At 45.0% G+C, this 10,633-nt stretch overlaps 1 pseudogene; it reads left to right on the forward strand.

The window, feature by feature from the left end:
- The first annotated feature begins 5,100 nt into the window (after positions 1-5,100).
- On the forward strand, positions 5,101-10,401 carry LOC136469924 (uncharacterized; annotated as a pseudogene).
- The last annotated feature ends 232 nt before the right edge of the window (positions 10,402-10,633 follow it).

Genomic DNA, 10,633 nt, shown 5'->3' on the forward strand with positions numbered 1-10,633 from the left:
GCAATAATGTCGGGAAAAAATCTATAACTCCCTCACCTTTCGCGCCGGGGCTACTTCATCAACCACCCACCCAACCCACCCCCTAAACCTTAAAATCGTATAATGAACAAAATAAAGTTTTTCAAACCGTTTAATTTACCCTAGAATGGTTTTGGCACCCGGTTTTGCCAACGTGACACTCCAATCTGATACGGAAAGACACGTTGGCAGTGGGGCCCAACTATTAGTCGCCTTTACCCCCAATACTGAGGCGGTGTTTAGTTGGGTGAAATTTGGGAATTTGACTACCGTAGCACTTTCGTTTTTATTTGGCAATTAGTATTCAATTATGGACTAATTAGGCTTAAAACGTTCGTCTCGCGATTTCCAATCAAACTGTGCAATTAGTTTTTTTTTCGTCTACGTTTAATGCTCCATGCACGTATCACAAGATTCGATGTGATGGCTACTGTAGCACTTTTTGGAAAAAGTTTTTGGAACTAGGCCGTGTTTAGTTCGCCAGATTCGGCGCCGCCCGATTGACTATAGCGACACTGTAGATACAGTGTTGTTTTGTTTTTATTTGGTAATAATTGTCCAATTGTTGACTAATTAGGCTCAAAACGTTCGTCTCGCAAAGTACAACCAAACTGTACAATTAGTTTTTGATTTCATCAACATATAGTACTCCATGCGTGTACCGCAAATTTAATGTGACGGGGAATCTTCTTTTTGCATAGTGCCAAATTCTGGAATTTGGGGGCAACTAAACATGGCCCTAAACAAGGCCTGACCTCCGCGCGATGCAAAAGCGGCGCTGAAGCGGGGCTCTGTCGGCCATAGTGACGACCATGGTTTCCAATATCGGCCGAAATTTCCTGATATTTCTGATATATCCTCTTTATCCGTAGGTGCCGATAAGAAAATATCTATCTTTTTCGTACAAATTTTGTTTAAATTTATTTAAATTTACTTAAATTTAAATTAAATTTTATTTAAATTTGATCCGATATTTTCGATATATCATGTTTATCCTCTTTATCTTTAATTTCCGAAAATGAAAACCTTGTCGAGGCTGTGCCGCGAGCAGAGCCGCGGCGGCGGCGGCGAGCCACGGGCAACCCACCGGCAAGGCGAGGCGGCCTCTGGGAACCCTAGGTGCGGCGCACCTACTCCAGCTGTGGTCGCAAGATCCTCCTCCACCAGCGGCGATCATTGTGCCCACGGCAGCGTGACGAGGTACGGGCGTACGGCGTGTCCGGCACCTAGGCGGGGGCGACTGGCCGCACACAGCGGGCTAGGCGAACGCGGAGCGGGGCGAGGAAGATGTGCGAGCTCCCTGCCGGCACTTGGCTATGACCGCGCGAGCTCTGCAGGCGACTGCGCGTGAGCCGTGCACGAGTGGCCGTGTGGGCGGTGGCATGCCACCAGACCCGGATCTTCGTCATCACGACCATGGCCACAGGTGTTGGGACCTCCCTGACGCGCACAGGGAGCTGCTTCGCCACACACGACTCTAGATGGTCATGGAGGCGGGGGTAGGGGCGAGACGGTGGGGAGGCTGGACGGGTACGGCGGTGGGGCCGGTAAGATGATGCGGATGCCGTCCGCGCCGCCGCTGCTCCTCCCGATCCTCGCGCTCGCCGCAGCCGGTTTCGCACTCGCCACTGCGGTCTCCGTCACGCGGCAGACTCACAGCGCCCGCCCGCGCGCTCGCGGCCTCCGTGCAACTCGCCTTCAACTCGATCCCGTGCGGCCGAGACTCCGCTTCGCTCATGGAGCCGACGCCGCGATGTTGGAACCAGCGGCCTGCCCCATTCGCCGCCTCCGCCCCGACAAAAGTTAGTCGTGTTTGGCCCGAAGAAAGCTCGCCGCCTCCGCCCTGGCTGTCCCGTTCGATTCGCCACCTAGCGCGCACAACCGCCAATGGGGAGCTTGAGTGGCCATGGCTGCCCTGTCTGGCCGGCCATGGGGCTGCCCTGTCCGGCCGACCATGGCTGCCCTTTCCCGCCTCTCGTCCACGACCACAGAGCACGCCGCACACAGGTGCTCTTCTCGCCATGGCGCACGCAGACGTAGAGCTCGCTCGCGCTATAGAGCAACAGGAGCACGCAAGAGAGGAACAGGAGTGCCGCGGCTGCGGAGCTCGCGCGTGCTGGCCGGTGCCGCCGCAAATGGAGCTCGTACAGGCGCGGGGGAAGGAAGGATGACGCCCGGGCGCGGCGGGAGCATCAGCGGCGGGCGTCGTCGTCGTTGCGCACCAAGCGGCGGCGGTGGCCCAAGCGTGGCCTGGACGGGTGGGGCGAGGCGGCCACCCTGGCCGCGTGCACCATGCGGCTCACCTGGGCGGACACTACACCACAACTCAAAATTAGCGTCGGTGGGGGGACGTTAAAAGTTTCGATTTAACGTCGGAAGGTCGGACGTTAAAGATCGGTAACGGACGGTGTGTCGTTATATCTCGTTTTTTACCACAGCCTATCCGACGTTAATTCTATTTAACTTTAACGTCGGATGGTCCGACGTTATATATTACTTTTAGCGACCCACCGTCCGTTGCACCCTAGCGCGGAGTATATTGGCCCAATTCCCGCCCAAATTTTATGTGACCCACATTGTCAGAAAAAAATTGGAGCCCGCCAATCCAGCCCGCCAACAGCCCATCCCGTACTAGCGCTCATCACCCTCGCCTCAACAAAAAAAAACAAATCCCAAATCCCTGTCCGCATCGAGCGCGCAAGCCCCGGCCGCCGCCACTTCACATCGAGGGCTCGAGGTCGCGCCGCCCGCCGCCAAGCGCTACCCCATCCCGCGCCAATCCGCCCGCCCGCCGCCGCTAGGGCCCAGGCGCCCACCGCCCGACGCCCGCCGAGCAGGAACGCCACGCACCACACGGACAGAAGCACCGCGGGCTTGCTGCTTCGCGAAACAGAAGTGTCGCGCCGCTGCCGGCGCGAGCCGCGTCCCTCAGCCCTCCGCCGTCGCCGGCCGCCTGCCTGGCCTCTGCCGCCGCTGCCGGCCTCCTGCCGGGCCTCTACCGGCCGCCTGCAGCCCTCCGGTCGGCCTCCCTCACCTCGGCCCCTCCATCCCGTCGGCGTCCACAGCTCAGGCCGGTGACCTCAGCACAGTTCTTCCCGTCGGCGACCCCCAACGACGCCGTGTCCAGGTGAGCACAGCCGGTGACCTCAGGTCGCCCCTTCCTCGGCCCCAGTCCCCTTCCCGGACAGCGCCCCAACCCCCTCCTGGTTCCTCCTCTTCTCGTGGAAAGTGCCCCCACCCCCTCCTGGTTCCTCCTCTCCCCATGTGTCCCACAACACTGCCAGATCCAAATTAAGAGAGCCATGATCTCCTTCTATACTATGTTTGCTGCTATCGACTGCTCACTTTCATTTTACTAACTAAATCATGGATGTGTAATTTCCTCTACTAGAGCAGCAGGTTGTAGTCGTGATTGCCTGAGGCATACAAGAAGAAGGTGCTCCTAGTCGTAATTGCCTGAGGCGTACAAGAAGAAGGTGCTCCTTGGAGGTCGTAGTCGTGGTTGCCTAAGGCGGGCTCTGCCCTAATAAAAGCCACACCATTCACAGGTTTTTGCCTAGCTGCTAATTCTTCATTCATTCCCAGTCTGCCGTGTTGATCTGTTGCTTATATATATATCTCTTGTTTTGCCTAGATCGATCCATGATCTATTCTTGTGTTTATATTTTTAGAGTTTGTTTGGTCAGCTTCTGGTTCCCCCTAGTAAAGGTTGATGGATAAATCTTGGATTGATGATGATGCTAGGTAAATACAGTAACTTAATAGATATTGAAAGGGGTATACATAGGCTGAGTGGCTTTTTAACATAAACTTTCATGTAGGTATGGCAAGGCATATTTGTAGGGGGTGAACCGTTTCTTAGCTTTTGCATTTAGTAATGCAGCTGTTGGTAGCAAGATACTTTGTCCTTGTAGAAAGTGTTCCAACTCTTTCTGGTATGAGGCTAGTGAAGTCCGTGAACACTTAATATGTGATGGGTTTCTAAAAGGGTACAAAACATGGAATTTACATGGAGAACCCACCCCGTCTGTGAATCATGAGAACTGTGACATTGATGTTGATGGTGTTGAGGTTATGGATGATCCTGATGAAGATGATGATATCTCTAGTTTGCTTAGGGACTTAGCAGGTGGCTTAGATGATAGAGGTGATTTTGAGGAAAATAGTCCTGATCTAGATCCTTGTGAGGGGCTAGTTACTATTCAAAAGCTGGTTGAAGAGAATAGCAAGGATCTGTTCCCTACTTGCAAGAAATATACCTAATTCTGATTTCTTATTAAATTACTACACATCAAACTCCTTGGAGGATGGTCTGATAAATCTTTTAACCTGCTACTAGAACTACTCAATGATGCATTCCCAGATGGTTCAGCCGTAGCAAAAACCTTTCATGAAGCTAAGAAATTGGTGAAATCCATAGGAATTGGGTATACTAGTATTCATGCTTGTGAAATGATTGCATTCTCTATTGAAATGAGAACACAGATTTGAATTCATGTCCAAAGTGTAAGGTTTCACGGTGGAAATCAACAAGGAAGAGTCTAGACGGGAAACATGTATATAATGTTTCCAAGAAGGTTCTTCGCTACTTTCCAATAAAGAAGTGTCTCCAAAGGTTATTTATGTCCTCTAAAATAGCAAGCCTGACGAGGTGGCATGATGAAGGCTGGAAAAAAGATGGTCTCCTAAGGCATCCTGCAGATTCCCCTCTATGGGAGGACTTCGATGAAAAGCATCCAACCATCGCTACGGATAGCCGCAATATCCGTCTTGCATTTGCCACCGATGGCTTCAATCCATTTAGAACCATGAATAATAGCTATAGCATTTGGCCTGGCATTTGTATTCCCTACAATTTCCCACCTTCAATGTGCATGAAGCAATCAAATTTCATCTTGTCTTTTCTCATTCCTCGGAAAGATTCTCCTTGTGGTAATTTTGATCTCTTTTGTCAGCCAATTGTCAACGACTTGTTAGATATGTTTGAAAATGGTGTTAGAACTTATGATGCTTCCATGGGTGAGTACTTCCAGCTACGGGCAGCAGTATTGTGGACTATTACTGATTTCCCAGGTCTAGGATATGTGTCTGGATCTGTCACATCTGGTGAAGCAGCATGTCCTGATTGCCACTTCTTTACTGATTCAATTAGACTTGGTAGTGGTTCCAAGACATGCTATATGGGTCATCGAAGATTCTTGCATGAAAATCATCCATTTAGGTTTGACACTGATAAATTTGGTGGTAAAACTGAGTTCAGACCTGCACCTAAACCACTTTCTGGAGAGGAAATTTTGGAGTGCACTAAAGACCTTAGTACTAGTTTTGGCAAGGATCCATCTGGGAAGAAACCAGCAAGAAAGAAACGCAAGGAAGGTGAACCATTAGTCATTTTTAAAAGAAGATCTATTTGGTTCAAGCTTCCATATTGGAAAGATTTGATGTTGCGACATAATTTTGACTTTATGCACATAGGCAAAAATGTCTGTGAAAGTTTATTGAACACATTCTTGGGCACTGTTGGGAAATCTAAGGATAACTTGAATTCTCGCTTAGATCTTCAAGCTCTTGGTCTTCGAACTGATCTTCACCCAATTGAAGTAGAGGACCAATTTTATTTACCACCAGCCCCCTACTCAATGAGTCTTGATGAGATAAAATTATTTTGTCAAGTACTAAAAGGGGTGAAGTTTTTTTGATGGTTATGCATCAAATATACGACAAAATGTACATGTCGGTGAGAGGAAGGTATTTGGGCTGAAGAGTCATGAGTGCCACATTGTTCTACAAGATTTGCTACCACTTGCTGTGAGAAAAATACTACCAGAAATAGTCAGTGCTGGAGTGATTTGTATATCCCACTTCTTCAAGAAACTTTCTGCACCTGTCATTCGAATAAGTGATATGGAAAGTCTACAGGCTGACATTGCTGAAACCTTGAGCCTTCTTGAGACTATATTCCTTCCATCTTTTTTCGACATTATGGTACACTTGATGGTACATCTTCCTGCCCAAGCAAAAATAGCTGGTCCAGTCCATTTTCGCAGCATGTGGCCTGTGGAGAGGTAACTATCTTAGGCCACGTGTCTTACTGAAGACATACAAACCTACTAGTTATATACCAGTGTCAATTAATGTGCCTATTATTTTTATGTATAGGTTTCTAATGAGACTAAAGGGTTCTGTACGTACAAAAAGTCATCCGGAGGGATCAATTATGGAGTGGGCTAATTTCAATGGGTGCCTTACACTTTGTTCTCGCTATCTACATGGCGTGGGACAGATTACCCGTCAACCTAGAATAGATGAAGATGACAGTACACCTCCTTTCTTCCGTAGCATTGGTCAAGGCTTGGCTAGAAAATGCACATTTAGTTTAGACCACAAGACATGGGTGTAAGCTCATAGATATGTTTTGTTCAACAATGACAACATTGCGCCTTACTTGGAGTAAGTTATCGAAACCACTTGCATCATATAATCAAATTCCCCTGCATTCTAAAGTCACAATAACCTTTGCAGTAAGCATGATGAATATCTTTCCTCCATTGGCCATCGAAATAAACGGGACATCAACCGGATGCGTCATGAATCCTTTCATGAGTGGTTTAGGTTGCATGTAAGTGAAAGTAAAACTAAAGACTTGCTATTTGTGATAGTTTTTACAAATTTTAATAGCAGTCTTTCATAATCATAGGTGGGAGAAATGTGTGAGGAAGCACCAGATGAGATAAAAATTTTGGCCAAGGGGCCAATGTTGAATGCACGCAAGTATAGCAGCTATAGTATTAACGGATTCTATTTCCACACAAAATCCTATGATGAGGGAAGACCTATTCAAAATAGTGGGGTAGCTGTAGTTGCTGAGGCAACAACCTTTGATATGGGTAATAATGATCATAGTAGAATAACAAAAAATGCCTATTATGGAATTATAAAGGAAATTGTTGAACTAAATTATCATCACAAAGGAAATGTGGTTCTTTTCAAGTGTGATTGGGTTGACAACCATGTGCAGGACAAATGGGTACAAACTGATAATTTGGGAGTTACATCTGTTAACTTTAAGCATTTATTCAATACAGGCGAAAAGATATCAGATGAGCCTTTCATTTTAGCATCACAAGCAATTCAAGTATACTATGTTCCCGAAGCAATTGATCATGAGTGGGCTGCTGCTGTTTAGTCAAAAGCAAGAGATGTGTATGACTTAGATAATTTAGAGAATGAGCACATGGATAATGGCAATGGAGTAGCATGGCCATTGCATGATCTAAGTGCAAATGTGACAGTGGATATTGTAAATGGGGTAGTCCCTTCTTTTAGAACTGATATAGATGGAACACTTGTTGTTCCCCAAAAGAAAAAGCCTAAAAAAAGTCTACAAAGTAAGTGTTGTTTAAGTGATGCCTGCTGCATATATTTGTTATTGATTGTTTTATTGAACCCTTTCATAGACGGCTCATATTTGGGTTCTTTGTTTCAGGAAAACAAATGGAAAGCGCAAGAGGAAACAGTAGCAATGGGGGCAAGACCTTGTATGAGCTGGAGAGGGAGGAAAATGTTGCAGAGAACGAAGAGATGATGGCATCACTTGGTCTCATTCATATGGCGCAAGAGATGACGTGCAATGAACCTAGGAAAAGAGCAAAGGTCATCTCTTGTATAAATTGTTCTACTACAGTGACTTGATATTGTTCTACTACTTCTTTTAGAGAACTCATAACACAAGTGTTCAAGCAACCAGGATTCATAATCTGTGGCCAAGGCCACAAACAAACCATGCAATGAATGTGAATGGGCAAGGTGAAGAAGATGTAGCTGAAGAAGATGATTGGGAATTTGAATCGATTGGAGATTTCTTATGTGATAATGAAGGTCTTGTATATCATAGTAGATTTTCTCAAGTTATTTATAGTAGATTTTTGTTATGCCTGCTTCTAATTTCTCCATTTATTTATAGCAGATTTTCAGCGCAATACACAAGAGAAGAGGAATGGAAGAGGTATCAGTAGATTGGATGAAGTCTTTGCAAGGAAACCTGAGATGCCTAAAATCAAAGTTATGGTCAATGAATATGGTCAGCCTGTTGGTGAGAATGCTAGGAGGTTTTCTGGTGCTGTTGGGGTACATGTGAGACAAACAATATCAATTGCCTGTGCTGATTGGAGGCTTGTTGATGAGGACTTAAAGGATGCAGTATGGTTAGACATGAAGGTAGCTGCTCTAGTTTTATTTGTAGGCCTTCATTATTTTCTCACTTCATGATAAGTACTCATTTGCTACTTTCTCTTCACACTAGGAATACTTTGATATTGATGATAAAGCCTATGATTGGGTTTTGGATGCTGCTGGAAAGAAATGGAAGGATTTTAAAGCAAACCTGAAGAGATAGTTTTTTAAAGGTGAAATAACAGAGGAAAATTTAAGGACAAAACAAGGTAAAAGACTGAATGATGATGATTGGAACTTTCTCAAAAACCATTGGTCAACCCAAGAATCTGCAGTGAGTACTACTCCTAGTTTTGCTTGCTGGTTACAGCCATCTTTGTTGCTTGCTGCTTGCATTGATCTTTCTGATATAGCCATATCTATCATAGGCTCAAACTGAAATTGCCAAAGCCAACCGTGCAAAGCTGTCCATACATCATACAACTGGTAGCAAGAGCTTTGCTTGTAACAGGCATGAACTGGTATGTCAAATGATTTTTTTTTCAATACTTAACGTGCTGCATTAAGTACTAAAAGTGAAACACTTGTAGGCTAATGAACTAGGGCGCACTCCTCGAAGGGACGAACTCTATATCAAAACACATACAAGAAAAAATGGAATTCCATCAAGGAATGCAGAACCAATTATTGTAAGTTTTTCATTGAACAAGTATCACTTTTTGAAATATTAGTTTTGGCATATTTACAATGATATCCTATTTGTGTAGAATAAACTTAAATCAGTTATTGAAGCCCAGCCTGAATTGACCGAAAAATCCATCCAAGAAGGTGATGCATTTGCTGCTGCTTGTGGAAAAAAGGAACCGAAAGGACGTGTTCGGGTTTTGGGCCTAGGACCAACTCCCCAAACTGTTGGTACACCAGGGGTCAAGGGTTACACTCCAACGAGGCTTCAAATGCAAGATCGAGAGTGTAAAAGGAAAGAAAGTCATATAGCAGCTCTAGAAAGTCACCAAACAGCTCTAGAACAACGCATAGCAGAATTAGAAGCTGAATTGGCGCATGAAAGGTTGGCACGTGAAACGTCAAGTATGGAAAATGTCTCCCAAAATGGCTCTAACTCATGTCACCATGAGGTAAATTATTTGTACATTCTCTAATTTCAATTATCAGTCCTTGATTCTATGGCTAGATAATTGGCTCATATTGGTATTAGCCTTGCTTCAGTCCTGATTTACATAGAAGATGCATTACTGCGAGATCATTAATGTGTTACCAAGTCACTTGTCTCTAAGTACTGAGAATATATATGCATTACTCATAAATATTTGCACCCTAAGTTCATGTGTTGTTCCAGAATGTCTCTAACTTCCCACTTTTATGTTTATAGAGCCCAAGATCTGAAGAAAATTATGTTGAGACAAATCAAGTTGCTGAATTTCATGAAGATGGTGCCTATACAAATAACTCTAATGAGTATGAATACGTGTTTATGCGTAGGACTAACTTAGCCCCACCAGTCCAGCAGCCCCACCGGTCCAGCAGCTCCCTAGTTGTGCAGCCCAACACATCTCCCGTAGCCTCATTTATGCAGCACCATCACTCAAGCCCCATTCCTACAACCACAGTTGTTCAGCCCCCTCAGTCTAGCCCCATTCCTACAGACCCGACTGTTCAGTCCCCTCAGTGTAGCCCTAACGGTGCAGGCCCATCAAGGAATGGTGATGCAAATCACATCTCACATGACGACCTTGTAATGTTCTCATCGCTTTTCAATTTTTTTTCTTCTAGTCCAATGGTGATTTTTTAATGTACACAATTCTCATAAATACATTGTTTGCTTCAGATCAGCAATGAAATTATACTCTATGCACTCCAGAGAGATGAACCTGTGGCCAAGGGAACAATTATTTCAGTTAATCCTGTCACCGTGCACGCAGGACAAGCTCTTGGAAAGAAGCACTGTCTAGTTGTTATCAGATGTGTGATGAAATGGGATGCAAAGCTACCTCGCCCATATCCTGGTGTGGAAGAGATGGCTGATGCTAAGGACATGGCAATTGCTTGGCCATATAAAAGGGTAACAAACACAACTTGTCATTGTTTGTGTTTTTTCATATGTAATGAGTGCCCAGATTTTCTAATCATTGATATTTCTAACAGCTCAAGGTCTGCAAGTCTAAGAAATCATCCCATGGAACATGTCTGTAAAGCTCTAACTTAGCCAACATTTTAAAATTTTAGGACTGTGTTAGTGTAATTCAGTAGTGAAGAACTTACATATTTTCTTAGATGTGAAAAATTTACTTGTGCACTATTCCCAAGTATATTGTGAGTGTGCTGATTTTAAAATGTTTAGAATATATTCATTGACGTGCTAAAATTTTAAACCCAACAAGAAAGTCAGAAGGACCATAGTTATAAGGCAACATATTCAGTTTAT

The sequence above is a fragment of the Miscanthus floridulus genome, chromosome 8 (assembly GCF_019320115.1).
Source record: "Miscanthus floridulus cultivar M001 chromosome 8, ASM1932011v1, whole genome shotgun sequence".
In the NCBI taxonomy this organism is placed as follows: domain Eukaryota; kingdom Viridiplantae; phylum Streptophyta; class Magnoliopsida; order Poales; family Poaceae; genus Miscanthus; species Miscanthus floridulus.